The sequence below is a fragment of the Dendronephthya gigantea genome, unplaced genomic scaffold, assembly GCF_004324835.1.
Source record: "Dendronephthya gigantea isolate DGI-Jeju-01 unplaced genomic scaffold, DenGig_1.0 000219F, whole genome shotgun sequence".
NCBI classification, from domain to species: domain Eukaryota; kingdom Metazoa; phylum Cnidaria; class Anthozoa; order Malacalcyonacea; family Nephtheidae; genus Dendronephthya; species Dendronephthya gigantea.
In genome coordinates, this window is record NW_021163229.1 from 100632 (window position 1) to 117807 (window position 17176).

At 37.1% G+C, this 17176-nt stretch overlaps 1 protein-coding gene and 25 non-coding genes across 26 annotated transcripts in view; 12 read left to right on the plus strand and 14 right to left on the minus strand.

Moving 5' to 3' along the window:
* LOC114539808 overlaps positions 1–17176 on the plus strand; it is a 247148-nt gene that overhangs the window by 80836 nt on the left and 149136 nt on the right. The window lies entirely within an intron of this gene.
* Trnam-cau lies at positions 515–586 on the minus strand. The gene has a single exon. It is a non-coding gene; the product is annotated as a tRNA-Met (tRNA).
* Trnac-gca lies at positions 697–768 on the plus strand. Its single transcript has one exon. It is a non-coding gene; the product is annotated as a tRNA-Cys (tRNA).
* Positions 2061–2132, plus strand: Trnaq-cug. Its single transcript has one exon. It is a non-coding gene; the product is annotated as a tRNA-Gln (tRNA).
* Positions 2262–2333, minus strand: Trnam-cau. Its single transcript has one exon. It is a non-coding gene; the product is annotated as a tRNA-Met (tRNA).
* Positions 2447–2518, plus strand: Trnac-gca. The gene has a single exon. It is a non-coding gene; the product is annotated as a tRNA-Cys (tRNA).
* Trnat-ugu lies at positions 2907–2979 on the minus strand. Its single transcript has one exon. It is a non-coding gene; the product is annotated as a tRNA-Thr (tRNA).
* Trnaq-cug lies at positions 3827–3898 on the plus strand. Its single transcript has one exon. It is a non-coding gene; the product is annotated as a tRNA-Gln (tRNA).
* On the minus strand, positions 4030–4101 carry Trnam-cau. Its single transcript has one exon. It is a non-coding gene; the product is annotated as a tRNA-Met (tRNA).
* Trnac-gca lies at positions 4215–4286 on the plus strand. Its single transcript has one exon. It is a non-coding gene; the product is annotated as a tRNA-Cys (tRNA).
* On the minus strand, positions 4675–4747 carry Trnat-ugu. The gene has a single exon. It is a non-coding gene; the product is annotated as a tRNA-Thr (tRNA).
* Positions 5064–5136, minus strand: Trnat-ugu. Its single transcript has one exon. It is a non-coding gene; the product is annotated as a tRNA-Thr (tRNA).
* Positions 5980–6051, plus strand: Trnaq-cug. The gene has a single exon. It is a non-coding gene; the product is annotated as a tRNA-Gln (tRNA).
* Trnat-ggu lies at positions 6822–6894 on the minus strand. Its single transcript has one exon. It is a non-coding gene; the product is annotated as a tRNA-Thr (tRNA).
* On the minus strand, positions 7206–7278 carry Trnat-ugu. Its single transcript has one exon. It is a non-coding gene; the product is annotated as a tRNA-Thr (tRNA).
* Trnaq-cug lies at positions 8122–8193 on the plus strand. The gene has a single exon. It is a non-coding gene; the product is annotated as a tRNA-Gln (tRNA).
* Trnat-ugu lies at positions 8953–9025 on the minus strand. Its single transcript has one exon. It is a non-coding gene; the product is annotated as a tRNA-Thr (tRNA).
* Trnam-cau lies at positions 10057–10128 on the minus strand. The gene has a single exon. It is a non-coding gene; the product is annotated as a tRNA-Met (tRNA).
* On the minus strand, positions 10680–10752 carry Trnat-ugu. The gene has a single exon. It is a non-coding gene; the product is annotated as a tRNA-Thr (tRNA).
* On the minus strand, positions 11067–11139 carry Trnat-ugu. Its single transcript has one exon. It is a non-coding gene; the product is annotated as a tRNA-Thr (tRNA).
* Positions 13185–13257, minus strand: Trnat-ugu. Its single transcript has one exon. It is a non-coding gene; the product is annotated as a tRNA-Thr (tRNA).
* Positions 14102–14173, plus strand: Trnaq-cug. Its single transcript has one exon. It is a non-coding gene; the product is annotated as a tRNA-Gln (tRNA).
* Trnac-gca lies at positions 14490–14561 on the plus strand. The gene has a single exon. It is a non-coding gene; the product is annotated as a tRNA-Cys (tRNA).
* On the minus strand, positions 15341–15413 carry Trnat-ugu. Its single transcript has one exon. It is a non-coding gene; the product is annotated as a tRNA-Thr (tRNA).
* Trnat-cgu lies at positions 16531–16603 on the plus strand. The gene has a single exon. It is a non-coding gene; the product is annotated as a tRNA-Thr (tRNA).
* Trnat-ugu lies at positions 16760–16832 on the plus strand. The gene has a single exon. It is a non-coding gene; the product is annotated as a tRNA-Thr (tRNA).

The window sequence follows — 17176 nt, forward strand, 5'->3', positions numbered from 1 at the left end:
CTCTGGGACACATGCATGTTCTATATTATATTTGTAAACCAGGGCTCCATACCTGGAATAGAGGGAATATATGTAAATACTTCATCTTAATAATGTGCGTGTATATAGACTATACATCACAGCGCGGGTCAGATGTATATGATGAGTCGTCAAAAGATTGCAGAATACGTATTCGGAAAAAAATTGAACTTTTTCATGCTATTCAAAAGGTTTCTCTTTGATAGCGGTACAGAAATACACGATTGGGAACCAGCGATTAGATTTCCGGGTTGAAATGTCTCAAACACCAATTTCTGCTGTGTCTTTCTGTAGTTCTGTGGTGTAATGGTTAGCACTTCGGACTCTGAATCCGGGAATCCGAGTTCAATTCTCGGTAGAACCTTTGTGAAACTGTTAATTTTAAGTCTTTATGTAAATTTTTTTATTTCTGGTTTTCTCTTATAGCCCATTTGAGAAAAAATACCTGTTTTTGAATAAGATTTCGAAAAGATCTTTTTTATTGAAATGATAACTTTAGCAGGAAATGGTTTCGATCCATTGACCTCTGGGTTATGGGCCCAGCACGCTTCCACTGCGCCACCCTGCTTGCTACACACTGCTTCTATGCTATGAATATAAAACTTGTGCTATTTCGAATAAGGTAAGAACAGCAAGAAATGTTCTTTTAGAATAGCATCAAACAGGTATGCACGATCAGGGAGTGTAGCTCAGTGGTAGAGCATTCGACTGCAGATCGAGAGGTCAGTGGTTCAACTCCGCTCGCTCCCTTCTCTTTTATCAATGAAAAAAAAATCCAACATTTTTATCGTACTAATTAGTGAATTAAAAAACCCAAATTTATTTTTCGTTCCAACAATCCGTTGATTGATTGATAAATAATCCTTGCAGTTTAGTGTTTATTCAATGACTCTCTGGGACACATGCATGTTCTATAAATTTGTAAAACGGAGTCCATACCTGGAATACAGGAATATATTACTTTATCTTATAATGGGCGTGCATAGATATACTGTAGAGCCAGGAATTTCTCAGTAATTTTCTAGTGTTTATCTCCTGTGGTGTAATGGTTAGCACTTCGGGCTCTGAGTAGAATAAATTATATAGTTGCTATAGTTGCCTATATACTTTTGTAAATACGAAAGTAAGCAAAAGCCTCATCAGAGAGTGAACTCTGGACCCCTGTTTACAAGACCAGTGCTCTAACACTGAGCTAATGAGGCGTATGTGCAAGCTTAACACAATATAATTGTATGAATACTTTATCTTAATAATGTGCATGCGCGCAGCAAACTACATAATTATATTATGCAGCCAACATTCGTCAGTAAGTTTGATAGATTTTTAGGGTCTGTGTGTAATGGTTATCACTTCGGACTCTGACTTCGAGAATCGGAGTTCAATTCTTGGTAGAAACTCTTTGAAAACATTCATTCTCCGCCTTTATTTATTTTTTTATTTCAGGCTTTCTCTTACAGGTATCTAAGAATATAGCATATGACAGGTATGTTGCATGGAACGCTCAGAGAGAGTAGCATATAGTGGTAGAAAATCCGACTGCAGGTTGACAGGTCACTGGGGTCAGTGGTTCAACTCCGCTCGCTTCTTCCTGTTCTATAAATTAAAGAAAAATTAAATATTTTTATGATACCCATTAGTGCATGAAAAATCCCAATTTATTTTCGTGGGAAAAAGCCGTACGTTTCATAAACAATCCATGCAGTTTAGGTTTTTTGAATGACTCTCTGGGACACATGCATTCTATATATTATATTTGTAAACCAGGGCTCCATACCTCGAATAGGGGGAATATATGTAAATACTTCATCTTAATAATGTGCGTGTATATAGACTATACATCACAGCCCGGGTCAGATGTATATGATGAGTCGTCAAAAGATTGCAGAATACGTATTCGGAAGAAAAATTGAACTTTTTCATGCTATTCAAAAGGTTTCTCTTTGATAGCGGTACAGAAATACACGATTGGGAACCAGCGATTAGATTTCCGGGTTGAAATGTCTCAAACACCAATTTCTGCTGTGTCTTTCTGTAGATGGTTAGGTTCTGTGGTGTAATGGTTAGCACTTCGGACTCTGAATCCGGGAATCCGAGTTCAATTCTCGGTAGAACCTTGCTGGAACTGTTAATTTTATGTCTTTATGTAAATTTTTTAGCTCTGGTTTTCTCTTATAGCCCATTTGAGAAAAAATATGTTTTTGAATAAGATTTCGAAAAGATCTTTTTTATTGAAATGATAACTTTAGCAGGAAATGGTTTCGATCCATTGACCTCTGGGTTATGGGCCCAGCACGCTTCCACTGCGCCACCCTGCTTGCTACACACTGCTTCTATGCTATGAATATAAAACTTGTGCTATTTCGAATAAGGTAAGAACAGCAAGAAATGTTCTTTTAGGAGAATAGCATCAAACAGGTATGCACGATCAGGGAGTGTAGCTCAGTGGTAGAGCATTCGACTGCAGATCGAGAGGTCAGTGGTTCAACTCCGCTCGCTCCCTTCTCTTTTATCAATGAAAAAAAAATCCAATATTTTTATCGTACTAATTAGTGAATTAAAAAACCCAAATTTATTTTCGTTCCAACAATCCGTTTGATTGATTGATAAATAATCCTTGCAGTTTAGTGTTTATTCAATGACTCTCTGGGACACATGCATGTTCTATAAATTTGTAAAACGGGAGTCCATACCTGGAATACAGGGAATATAATTACTTTATCTTAATAATGGGCGTGCATAGATATACTGTAGAGCCAGGAATTTCTCAGTAATTTTTCTAGGTGTTTATCTCCTGTGGTGTAATGGTTAGCACTTCGGGCTCTGAGTAGGATAAATTATATAGTTGCTATAGTTGCCTATATACTTTTGTAAATACGAAAATAAGCAAAAGCCTCATCAGAGAGTTGAACTCTGGACCCCTGGTTTACAAGACCAGTGCTCTAACCACTGAGCTAATGAGGCGTATGTGCAAGCTTAACACGAATATAATTGTATGAATACTTTATCTTAATAATGTGCATGCGCGCAGCAAACTACATAATTATATATTATGCAGCCAACATTCGTCAGTAAGTTTGATAGATTTTAAGGGTCTGTGGTGTAATGGTTATCACTTCGGACTCTGACTTCGAGAATCGGAGTTCAATTCTTGGTAGAATCTCTTTGAAAACATTCATTCTCCGCCTTTATGTATTTTTTTATTTCAGGCTTTCTCTTACAGGTATCTAAGAATATAGCATATGACAGGTATGCTGCATGGAACGCTCAGAGAGAGTAGCATATAGTGGTAGAAAATCCGACTGCAGGTTGACAGGTCACTGGGGTCAGTGGTCCAACTCCGCTCGCTCCTTCCTGTTCTATAAATTAAAGAAAAATTAAATATTTTTATGGTACCCATTAGGGCATGAAAAATCCCAATTTATTTTCGTGGGAAAAAGCCGTACGTTTGATAAACAATCCATGCAGTTTAGGTTTTTTGAATGACTCTCTGGGACACATGCATGTTCTATAATATTATATTTGTAAACCAGGGCTCCATACCTGGAATAGGGGGAATATATGTAAATACTTCATCTTAATAATGTGCGCGTATATAGACTATACATCACAGCGCGGGTCAGATGTATATGATGAGTCGTCAAAAGATTGCAGAATACGTATTCGGAAGAAAAATTGAACTTTTTCATGCTATTCAAAAGGTTTCTCTTTGATAGCGGTACAGAAATACACGATTGGGAACCAGCGATTAGATTTCCGGGTTGAAATGTCTCAAACACCAATTTCTGCTGTGTCTTTCTGTCGATGGTTAGGTTCTGTGGTGTAATGGTTAGCACTTCGGACTCTGAATCCGGGAATCCGAGTTCAATTCTCGGTAGAACCTTGCTGAAACTGTTAATTTTATGTCTTTATGTAAATTTTATAGCTCTGGTTTTCTCTTATAACCCATTTGAGAAAAAATACCTGTTTTTGAATAAGATTTCGAAAAGATCTTTTTTATTGAAATGATAACTTTAGCAGGAAATGGTTTCGATCCATTGACCTCTGGGTTATGGGCCCAGCACGCTTCCACTGCGCCACCCTGCTTGCTACACACTGCTTCTATGCAATGAATATAAAACTTGTGCTATTTCGAATAAGGTAAGAACAGCAAGAAATGTTCTTTTAGGAGAATAGCATCAAACAGGTATGCACGATCAGGGAGTGTAGCTCAGTGGTAGAGCATTCGACTGCAGATCGAGAGGTCAGTGGTTCAACTCCGCTCGCTCCCTTCTCTTTTATCAATGAAAAAAAAATCCAACATTTTTATCGTACTAATTAGTGAATTAAAAAACCCAAATTTATTTTCGTTCCAACAATCCGTTTGATTGATTGATAAATAATCCTTGCAGTTTAGTGTTTATTCAATGACTCTCTGGGACACATGCATGTTCTATAAATTTGTAAAACGGGAGTCCATACCTGGAATACAGGGAATATAATTACTTTATCTTAATAATGGGCGTGCATAGATATACTGTAGAGCCAGGAATTTCTCAGTAATTTTTCTAGGAGTTTATCTCCTTTGGTGTAATGGTTAGCACTTCGGGCTCTGAGTAGGATAAATTATATAGTTGCTATAGTTGCCTATAAACTTTTGTAAATACAAAAGTATGCAAAAGCCTCATCAAAGAGTTGAACTCTGGACCCCTGGTTTACAAGACCAGTGCTTTAACCACTGAGCTAATGAGGCCTATGTGCAAGCTAAGACGAATATTATTATATGAATACTTTATCTTAATAATGTGCACATGTGCGCGTAGCAAACTACATAAATATAGCATATGACAGGTATGCTGCATGGAACGCTCAGAGGGAGTAGCATATTATTTACTTTATCTTAATAAAGTGCGCGCATAGATATAGTGTAGAGCCGGGAATTTCTCAGTAATTTTTCTAGGTGTTTATGTCCTGTGGTGTAATGGTTTATTACTTCGGGCTCTGAGTAGGATAAATTATATAGTTGCTATAGTTGCCTATATACTTTTGTAAATACAAAATTATGCAAAAGCCTCATCAGAGAGTTGAACTCTGGACCCCTGGTTTACAAGACCAGTGCTCTAACCACTGAGCTAATGAGGCGTATGTGCAAGCTTAACACGAATATAATTGTATGAATACTTTATCTTAATAATGTGCATGCGCGTAGCAAACTACATAATTATATATTATGCAGCCAACATTCGTCAGTAAGTTTGATAGATTTTTAGGTTCTGTGGTGTAATGGTTATCACTTCGGACTCTGACTTCGAGAATCGGAGTTCAATTTTTGGTAGAAACTCTTTGAAATCATTCATTCTCCGTCTTTATGTATTTTTTTATTTCAGGCTTTCTCTTACAGGTATCTAAGAATATAGCATACGACAGGTATGCTGCATGGAACGCTCAGAGAGAGTAGCATATAGTGGTAGAGCATCCGACTGCAGGTTGACAGGTCACCGGGGTCAGTGGTTCAACTCCGCTCGCTCCTTCCTGTTTTATAAACTAAAGAAAAATTAAATATTTTTATGGTACCCATTAGTGCATGAAAAATCCCAATTTTTTTCGTGGGAAAAAGCCGTACGTTTAATAAACAATCCATGCAGTTTAGGTTTTTTGAATGACTCTCTGGGACACATGCATGTTCTATATTATATTTGTAAACCAAGGCTCCATACCTGGAATAGGGGGAATATATGTAAATACTTCATCTTAATAATGTGCGTGTATATAGACTATACATCACAGCCCGGGTCAGATGTATATGATGAGTCGTCAAAAGATTGCAGAATACGTATTCGGAAGAAAAATTGAACTTTTTCATGCTATTCAAAAGGTTTCTCTTTGATAGCGGTACAGAAATACACGATTGGGAACCAGCGATTAGGTTTCCGTGTTGAAATGTCTCAAACACCATTTTCTGCTGTGTCTTTCTGTAGATGGTTAGGTTCTGTGGTGTAATGGTTAGCACTTCGGACTCTGAATCCGGGAATCCGAGTTCAATTCTCGGTAGAACCTTGCTGGAACTGTTAATTTTATGTCTTTTTGTAAATTTTTAGCTCTGGTTTTCTCTTATAGCCCATTTGAGAAAAAATACATGTTTTTGAATAAGATTTCGAAAAGATCTTTTTTATTGAAATGATAACTTTAGCAGGAAATGGCTTCGATCCATTGACCTCTGGTTATTGGCCCAGCACGCTTCCACTGCGCCACCCTGCTTGCTACACACTGCTTCTATGCTATGAATATAAAACTTGTGCTATTTCGAATAAGGTAAGAACAGCAAGAAATGTTCTTTTAGGACAATAGCATCAAACAGGTATGCACGATCAGGGAGTGTAGCTCAGTGGTGGAGCATTCGACTGCAGATCGAGAGGTCATTGGTTGAACTCCGCTCGCTCCCTTCTCTTTTATCAATTAAAAAAAAATCCAATATTTTTATCGTACAAATTAGTGAATTGAAAAACTCAAATTTATTTTCGTTCCAACAATCCGTTTGATTGATAAATAATCCTTGCAGTTTAGTGTTTTTTCAATGACTCTCTGGGACACATGCATGTTCTATAAATTTGTAAAACGGGAGTCCATACCTGGAATACAGGGAATATAATTACTTTATCTTAATAATGGGCGTGCATAGATATACTGTAGAGCCAGGAATTTTTCAGTAATTTTTCTAGGAGTTTATCTCCTTTGGTGTAATGGTTAGCACTTCGGGCTCTGAGTAGGATAAATTATATAGTTGCTATAGTTGCCTATATACTTTTGTAAATACAAAAGTATGCAAAAGCCTCATCAAAGAGTTGAACTCTGGACCCCTGGTTTACCAGACCAGTGCTTTTACCACTGAGCTAATGAGGCCTATGTGCAAGCTAAGACGAATATTATTATATGAATACTTTATCTTAATAATGTGCACATGTGCGCGTAGCAAACTACATAAATATAGCATATGACAGGTATGCTGCATGGAACGCTCAGAGGAGTAGCATATTATTTACTTTATCTTAATAAAGTGCGCGCATAGATATAGTGTAGAGCCGGGAATTTCTCAGTAATTTTTCTAGGTGTTTATGTCCTGTGGTAATGGTTTATTACTTCGGGCTCTGAGTAGGATAAATTATAGTTGCTATAGTTGCCTATATACTTTTGTAAATACAAAATTATGCAAAAGCCTCATCAGAGAGTTGAACTCTGGACCCCTGGTTTACAAGACCAGTGCTCTAACCACTGAGCTAATGAGGCGTATGTGCAAGCTTAACACGAATATAATTTATGAATACTTTATCTTAATAATGTGCATGCGCGTAGCAAACTACATAATTATATATTATGCAGCCAACATTCGTCAGTAAGTTTGATAGATTTTTAGGTTCTGTGGTGTAATGGTTATCACTTCGGACTCTGACTTCGAGAATCGGAGTTCAATTTTTGGTAGAAACTCTTTGAAATCATTCATTCTCCGTCTTTATGTATTTTTTTATTTCAGGCTTTCTCTTACAGGTATCTAAGAATATAGCATACGACAGGTATGCTGCATGGAACGCTCAGAGAGAGTAGCATATAGTGGTAGAGCATCCGACTGCAGGTTGACAGGTCACCGGGGTCAGTGGTTCAACTCCGCTCGCTCCTTCCTGTTTTATAAACTAAAGAAAAATTAAATATTTTTATGGTACCCATTAGTGCATGAAAAATCCCAATTTATTTTCGTGGGAAAAAGCCGTACGTTTAATAAACAATCCATGCAGTTTAGGTTTTTTGAATGACTCTCTGGGACACATGCATGTTCTATATTATATTTGTAAACCAAGGCTCCATACCTGGAATAGGGGGAATATATGTAAATACTTCATCTTAATAATGTGCGTGTATATAGACTATACATCACAGCCCGGGTCAGATGTATATGATGAGTCGTCAAAAGATTGCAGAATACGTATTCGGAAGAAAAATTGAACTTTTTCATGCTATTCAAAAGGTTTCTCTTTGATAGCGGTACAGAAATACACGATTGGGAACCAGCGATTAGGTTTCCGTGTTGAAATGTCTCAAACACCATTTTCTGCTGTGTCTTTCTGTAGATGGTTAGGTTCTGTGGTGTAATGGTTAGCACTTCGGACTCTGAATCCGGGAATCCGAGTTCAATTCTCGGTAGAACCTTGCTGGAACTGTTAATTTTATGTCTTTATGTAAATTTGTTAGCTCTGGTTTTCTCTTATAGCCCATTTGAGAAAAAATACATGTTTTTGAATAAGATTTCGAAAAGATCTTTTTTATTGAAATGATAACTTTAGCAGGAAATGGCTTCGATCCATTGACCTCTTGGTTATTGGCCCAGCACGCTTCCACGGCGCCACCCTGCTTGCTACACACTGCTTCTATGCTATGAATATAAAACTTGTGCTATTTCGAATAAGGTAAGAACAGCAAGAAATGTTCTTTTAGGACAATAGCATCAAACAGGTATGCACGATCAGGGAGTGTAGCTCAGTGGTGGAGCATTCGACTGCAGATCGAGAGGTCATTGGTTGAACTCCGCTCGCTCCCTTCTCTTTTATCAATGAAAAAAAAATCCAATATTTTTATCGTACTAATTAGTGAATTGAAAAACTCAAATTTATTTTCGTTCCAACAATCCGTTTGATTGATAAATAATCCTTGCAGTTTAGTGTTTTTTCAATGACTCTCTGGGACACATGCATGTTCTATAAATTTGTAAAACGGGAGTCCATACCTGGAATACAGGGAATATAATTACTTTATCTTAATGATGGGCGTGCATAGATATACTGTAGAGCCAGGAATTTCTCAGTAATTTTTCTAGGTGTTTATCTCCTGTGGTGTAATGGTTAGCACTTCGGGCTCTGAGTTATATTTTATAGTTGCCTATATACTTTTGTAAATACGAAAGTATGCAAAAGCCTCATCAGAGAGTTGAACTCTGGACCTCTGGTTTACAAGACCAGTGCTCTAACCACTGAGCTAATGAGGCGTACGTGCATGCTTAACACGAATATAATTATATGAATACTTTATCTTAATAATGTGCATGCGCGTAGCAAACTACATAATTATATACTATGCAGCCAACATTCGTCAGTAAGTTTGATAGATTTTTAGGGTCTGTGGTGTAATGGTTATCACTTCGGACTCTGACTTCGAGAATCGGAGTTCAATTCTTGGTAGAATCTCTTTGAAAACATTCATTCTCCGCCTTTATGTATTTCTTTATTTCAGGCTTTCTCTTACAGGTATCTAAGAATATAGCATATGACAGGTATGCTGCATGGAACGCTCAGAGAGAGTAGCATATAGTGGTAGAAAATCCGACTGCAGGTTGACAGGTCACTGGGGTCAGTGGTCCAACTCTGCTCGCTCCTTCCTGTTCTATAAATTAAAGAAAAATTAAATATTTTTATGGTACCCATTAGGCATGAAAAATCCCAATTTATTTTCGTGGAAAAAGCCGTACGTTTGATAAACAATCCATGCAGTTTAGGTTTTTTGAATGACTCTCTGGGACACATGCATGTTCTATAATATTATATTTGTAAACCAGGGCTCCTACCTGGAATAGGGGATATATGTAAATACTTCATCTTAATAATGTACGCGTATATAGACTATACATCACAGCGCGGGTCAGATGTATATGATGAGTCGTCAAAAGATTGCAGAATACGTATTCGGAAGAAAAATTTGAACTTTTTCATGCTATTCAAAAGGTTTCTCTTTGAAGCGTACAGAAATACACGTTGGGAACCACGATTAGATTCCGGGTTGAAATGTCCAAACACCAATTTCTGCTGTGTCTTCTGTCGATGGTTAGGTTCTGTGGTGTAATGTAGCACTTCGGACTCTGAATCCGGGAATCCGAGTTCAATTCTCGGTAGAACCTTGCTGAAACTGTTATTTTATGTCTTTATGTAAATTTTAGCTCTGGTTTTCTCTATAACCCATTTGAAAAAAAATACCTGTTTTAATAAGATTTCGAAAAGATCTTTTTTATTGAAATGATAACTTTAGCAGGAAATGGTTTCGATCCATTGACCTCTGGGTTATGGGCCCAGCACGCTTCCACTGCGCCACCCTGCTTGCTACACACTGCTTCTATGCATGAATATAAAACTTGTGCTATTTCGAAAAGGTAAGAACAGCAAGAAATGTTCTTTTAGGACATATAGCATCAAACAGGTATGCACGATCAGGGAGTTGTAGCTCAGTGGTAGAAGCATTCGACTGCAGATCGAAGTCAGTTTGGTTCAACTCCGCTCCCCTCTTTTATCAATGAAAAAAAAATCCAACATTTTTATCTACTAATTAGTTGAATTAAAAAACCCAAATTTATTTTCGTTCCAACAATCCGTTTGATTGATAAATAATCCTTGCAGTTTAGTGTTTTTCAATGACTCTCTGTGACACATGCATGTTCTAAATTTGTAAAACGGGAGTCCATACCTGGAATACAGGGAATATAATTACTTATCTAATAATGGCGTGCATAATATACTGTAGAGCCAGAATTTTTCAGTAATTTTTCTAGGTTTATCTCCTTGGTGTAATGGTTAGCACTTCGGGCTCTGAGTAGGATAAATTATATAGTGCTATAGTTGCCTATATACTTTGTAAATACAAAAGTATGCAAAAGCCTCATCAAAGAGTTGAACTCTGGACCCCTGGTTTACAAGACCAGTGCTTTAACCACTGAGCTAATGAGGCCTATGTGCAAGCTAAGACGAATATTATTATATGAATACTTTATCTTAATAATGTGCACATGTGCGCGTAGCAAACTACATAAATATAGCATATGACAGGTATGCTGCATGGAACGCTCAGAGGAGTAGCATATTATTTACTTTATCTTAATAAAGTGCGCGCATAGATATAGTGTAGAGCCGGGAATTTCTCAGTAATTTTTCTAGGTGTTTATGTCCTGTGGTGTAATGGTTTATTACTTCGGGCTCTGAGTAGGATAAATTATATAGTTGCTATAGTTGCCTATATACTTTTGTAAATACAAATTATGCAAAAGCCTCATCAGAGAGTTGAACTCTGGACCCCTGGTTTACAAGACCAGTGCTCTAACCACTGAGCTAATGAGGCGTATGTGCAGCTTAACACGAATATAATTGTATGAATACTTTATCTTAATAATGTGCATGCGCGTAGCAAACTACATAATTATATATTATGCAGCCAACATTCGTCAGTAAGTTTGATAGATTTTTAGGTTCTGTGGTGTAATGGTTATCACTTCGGACTCTGACTTCGAGAATCGGAGTTCAATTTTTGGTAGAAACTCTTTGAAATCATTCATTCTCCGTCTTTATGTATTTTTTTATTTCAGGCTTTCTCTTAGGTATCTAAGAATATAGCATACGACAGGTATGCTGCATGGAACGCTCAGAGAGTAGCATATAGTGGTAGAGCATCCGACTGCAGGTTGACAGGTCACCGGGGTCAGTGGTTCAACTCCGCTCGCTCCTTCCTGTTTTATAAACTAAAGAAAATTAAATATTTTATTGACCCATTAGTGCATGAAAAATCCCAATTTATTTTCGTGGGAAAAAGCCGTACGTTTATAAACAATCCATGCAGTTTAGGTTTTTTGAATGACTCTCTGGACACATGCATGTTCTATATATATTTGTAAACCAAGCTCCATACCTGGAATAGGGGGAATATATGTAAATACTTCATCTTAATAATGTGCGTGTATATGACTATACATCACAGCCCGGTCAGATGTATATGATGAGTCGTCAAAAGATTGCAGAATACGTATTCGGAAGAAAAATTTAACTTTTTCATGCTATTCAAAGGTTTTCTTTGATAGCGGTAGAAATACACGATTGGGAACCAGCGATTAGGTTTCCGGGTTGAAATGTTCAAACACCATTTTCTGCTGTGTCTTTCTGTAGATGGTTAGGTTCTGTGGGTAATGGTTAGCACTTCGGACTTGAATCCGGAATCCGAGTTCAATCTCGGTAGAACCTTGCTGGAACTGTTAATTTATGTTTTTGTAATTTTATAGCTCTGGTTTCTCTTATAGCCCATTGAGAAAAAGTACCTGTTTTTGAATAAGATTTCGAAAAGATCTTTTTTATTGAAATGATAACTTTAGCAGGAAATGGCTTCGATCCATTGACCTCTGGGTTATTGGACTAGCACGCTTCCACTGCGCCACCCGGCTTGCTACACACTGCTTCTATGCTATGAATATAAAACTTGTGCTATTTCGAATAAGGTAAGAACAGCAAGAAATGTTCTTTTAGGATAATAGCATCAAACAGGTCTGCACGATCAGGGAGTGTAGCTCAGTGGTAGAGCATTCGACTGCAGATCGAGAGGTCAGTGTTTGAACTCCGCTCGCTCCCTTCTCTTTTATCAATGAAAAAAAAATCCAATATTTTTATCCTACTAATTAGTGAATTGAAAAACCCAAATTTATTTTCGTTTCAACAATCCGTTTGATTGATAAATAATCCTTGCAGTTTAGTGTTTTTTCAATGACTCTCTGGGACATATGCATGTTCTATAAATTTGTAAAACGGGAGTCCATACCTGGAATACAGGGAATATAATTACTTTATCTTAATAATGGGCGTGCATAGATATACTGTAGAGCCAGAAGTTTCTCAGTGCTTTTTCTAGGTGTTTATGTCCTGTGGTGTAATGGTTAGCACTTCGGCCTCGGAGTAGGATAAATTATATAGTTGCTATAGTTGCCTATATACTTTTGTAAATACAAAAGTATGCAAAAGCCTCATCAAAGAGTTGAACTCTGGATCCCTGGTTTACAAGACCAGTGCTTTAACCACTGAGCTAATCAGGCCTATGTGCAAGCTAACACGAATATTATTATATGAATACTTTATCTTAATAATGTGCACATGTGCGCGTAGCAAACTACATAAATATAGCATATGACAGGTATGCTGCATGGAACGCTCAGAGAGAGTAGCATATTATTTACTTTATCTTAATAAAGTGCGCGCATAATATAGTGTAAGCCGGGAATTTCTCAGTATTTTTCTAGGTGTTTATGTCCTGTGGTGTAATGGTTTATTACTTCGGGCTCTGAGTAGGATAAATTATACAGTTGCTATAGTTGCCTATATACTTTTGTAAATACAAAAGTATGCAAAAGCCTCATCAGAGAGTTGAACTCTGGACCCCTGGTTTACAAGACCAGTGCTCTAACCACTGAGCTAATGAGGCGTATGTGCAAGCTTAACACGAATATGATTTTATGAATACTTTATCTTAATAATGTGCATGCGCGTAGCAAACTACATAATTATATATTATGCAGCCAACATTCGTCAGTAAGCTTGATAGATTTTTAGGTTCTGTGGTGTAATGGTTATCACTTCGGACTCTGACTTCGAGAATCGGAGTTCAATTTTTGGTAGAAACTCTTTGAAATCATTCATTCTCCGTCTTTATGTATTTTTTTAATTCAGGCTTTCTCTTACAGGTATCTAAGAATATAGCATACGACAGGTATGCTGCATGGAACGCTCAGAGAGAGTAGCATATAGTGGTAGAGCATCCGACTGCAGGTTGACAGGTCACCGGGGTCAGTGGTTCAACTCCGCTCGCTCCTTCCTGTTTTATAAACTAAAGAAAAATTAAATATTTTTATGGTACCCATTAGTGCATGAAAAATCCCAATTTATTTTCGTGGGAAAAAGCCGTACGTTTAATAAACAATCCATGCAGTTTAGGTTTTTTGAATGACTCTCTGGGACACATGCATGTTCTATATTATATTTGTAAACCAAGGCTCCATACCTGGAATAGGGGGAATATATGTAAATACTTCATCTTAATAATGTGCGTGTATATAGACTATACATCACAGCCCGGGTCAGATGTATATGATGAGTCGTCAAAAGATTGCAGAATACGTATTCGAAAAAAAAATTGAACTTTTTCATGCTATTCAAAAGGTTTCTCTTTGATAGCGGTACAGAAATACACGATTGGGAACCAGCGATTAGGTTTCCGTGTTGAAATGTCTCAAACACCATTTTCTGCTGTGTCTTTCTGTAGATGGTTAGGTTCTGTGGTGTAATGGTTAGCACTTCGGACTCTGAATCCGGGAATCCGAGTTCAATTCTCGGTAGAACCTTGCTGGAACTGTTAATTTTATGTCTTTATGTAAATTTTTTAGCTCTGGTTTTCTCTTATAGCCCATTTGAGAAAAAATACATGTTTTTGAATAAGATTTCGAAAAGATCTTTTTTATTGAAATGATAACTTTAGCAGGAAATGGCTTCGATCCATTGACCTCTTGGTTATTGGCCCACCACGCTTCCACGGCGCCACCCTGCTTGCTACACACTGCTTCTATGCTATGAATATAAAACTTGTGCTATTTCGAATAAGGTAAGAACAGCAAGAAATGTTCTTTTAGGACAATAGCATCAAACAGGTATGCACGATCAGGGAGTGTAGCTCAGTGGTAGAGCATTCGACTGCAGATCGAGAGGTCAGTGGTTGAACTCCGCTCGCTCCCTTCTCTTTTATCAATGAAAAAAAAATCCAATATTTTTATCGTACTAATTAGTGAATTGAAAAACCCAAATTTATTTTCGTTTCAACAATCCGTTTGATTGATAAATAATCCTTGCAGTTTAGTGTTTTTTCAATGACTCTCTGTGACATTTGCATGTTCTATAAATTTGTAAAACGGGAGTCCATACCTGGAATACAGGGAATATAATTACTTTATCTTAATAATGGGCGTGCATAGATATACTGTAGAGCCAGAAGTTTCTCAGTGCTTTTTCTAGGTGTTTATGTCCTGTGGTGTAATGGTTAGCACTTCGGCCTCGGAGTAGGATAAATTATATAGTTGCTATAGTTGCCTATATACTTTTGTAAATACAAAAGTATGCAAAAGCCTCATCAAAGAGTTGAACTCTGGATCCCTGGTTTACAAGACCAGTGCTTTAACTATTGAGCTAATGAGGCCTATGTGCAAGCTAACACGAATATTATTATATGATCATGAATACTTTATCTTAATAATGTGCACATGTGCGCGTAGCAAACTACATAAATATAGCATATGACAGGTATGCTGCATGGAACGCTCAGAGAGAGTAGCATATTATTTACTTTATCTTAATAAAGTGCGCGAAAAAATATAGTGTAGAGCCGGGAATTTCTCAGTAATTTTTCTAGGTGTTTATGTCCTGTGGTGTAATGGTTTATTACTTCGGGCTCTGAGTAGGATAAATTATATAGTTGCTATAGTTGCCTATATACTTTTGTAAATACAAAAGTATGCAAAAGCCTCATCAGAGAGTTGAACTCTGGACCCCTGGTTTACAAGACCAGTGCTCTAACCACTGAGCTAATGAGGCGTATGTGCAAGCATAACACGAATATAATTGTATGGATACTTTATCTTAATAATGTGCATGCGCGTAGCAAACTACATAATTATATATTATGCAGGCAACATTCGTCAGTAATTTTGACAGATTTTTAGGGTTTGTGGTGTAATGGTTATCACTTCGGACCCTGACTTCGGGAATCGGAGTTCAATTCCGTTAGAAACCTTTTAATAAAACATTCATTCTCCGTCTTTATTTATTTTTTAATTTCTGGCTTTCTCTTACAGGTATCTAAGAATATAGCATATGACAGGTATGCTGCATGGAACGCTTAGAGAGAGTAGCATATAGTGGTAGAGCATCCGACTGCAGGTTGACAGGTCACTGGGGTCAGTGGTTCAACTCCGCTCGCTCCTTTGTTTCTATAAATTAAAGAAAAGTTTAAATTTTTTATGGTACCCATTAGTGCATGAAAATTCCCAATTTATTTTCGTGGCGAACAGCCGTACGTTTGATAAACAATCCATGCAGTTTAGGTTTTTTGAATGACTCTCTGGGCACATGAATGTTCTATATTATATTTGTAAACCAGAGCACCATACCTGGAAGAGGGGAATATATATAAAAATACTTCATCTTAATAATGCGCGTGTTTAGACTATACATCACATTACCGGTCAGATGTGTATGATGAGCTGTTAATAAAAAAAGCAGTGCTAAACTCAAGTTGCAATCTCCCGATAAACTTTTTCCATGCAGTATCAATCCTATCAATATACATGCGAGAAGGAGATCTAGTATGCATAAATGTAGACGTTGTAGACCTTATCAATCATCATATACAAGTACTGAACATCAGGAAAATGAATTCGTGCGACTTTTTTATAGTGCGTGGCACATTTTTTATAACTCAAGAATAATTTCTAACTAAAAAAAAACACTGTAAAATTTTCGACTATCATATCACCGTATGATTACCATTGCCATCGTCTAAAGGATAATCTCATGGACGGTGTTTGTGAAAGCTACTGAATTGATCGACCAAACTTTAACACTAATGTTTTCCCTTTTAGGTTTAGCTTATTAGGAATAACCATTTTTCGCTGGTGATTCATTTTACCTTTTTTAGAAAAGTTACGGATTTGCCTTATTAGCTCAGTGGTTAGAGCACTGGTCTCGTAAACCAGGGGTCCGGAGTTCAACTCCCTGATAAGGCTTAATTTTTTTAACTGTCTATGGTGAGGGTGAGTAAAAGACTTAAATATTTGTGATCATTACGCATTCAATATTCGCCGTGAAAAAATTTACCTTCAAAATATGTTTTTTGAAACATTTGTTTATATTTCTATTTGCGCATACATTTTTTTCAGGGTGCCTCCTTAGCTGAGTGGTTAGAGCACTGGTCTTGTAAACCAGGGGTACGGAGTTCGAATCTCTGACGAGGCTCTTCACATTTTCCACCTAAACTCAATAAGTATTTGATTTCTATACTAATTCATTGTATTTTATTGTGTTCTATTTTTATCATCAACCAAGAGCAAAGCTTGTTCATATAGGTAACGTACCTAACCCTTAAACTTGGGCATGGTAAATAATGAAACTTCTTGTGTAGGCTCATCTTATATAAGTTCTAATTACTCCGGCGTCAGCGACGGAGTTGAAAATTTGCCCCGGTTTTGTTTTGTTTTTGTTTTTTTTTTATTTTTCGTCGTCGCGAGTGTGTTAAGGCGCGAAATATACCTGTATTTGAAATGTGTATGTGACCGTATTTATGTACGTCCCAGTCTTAT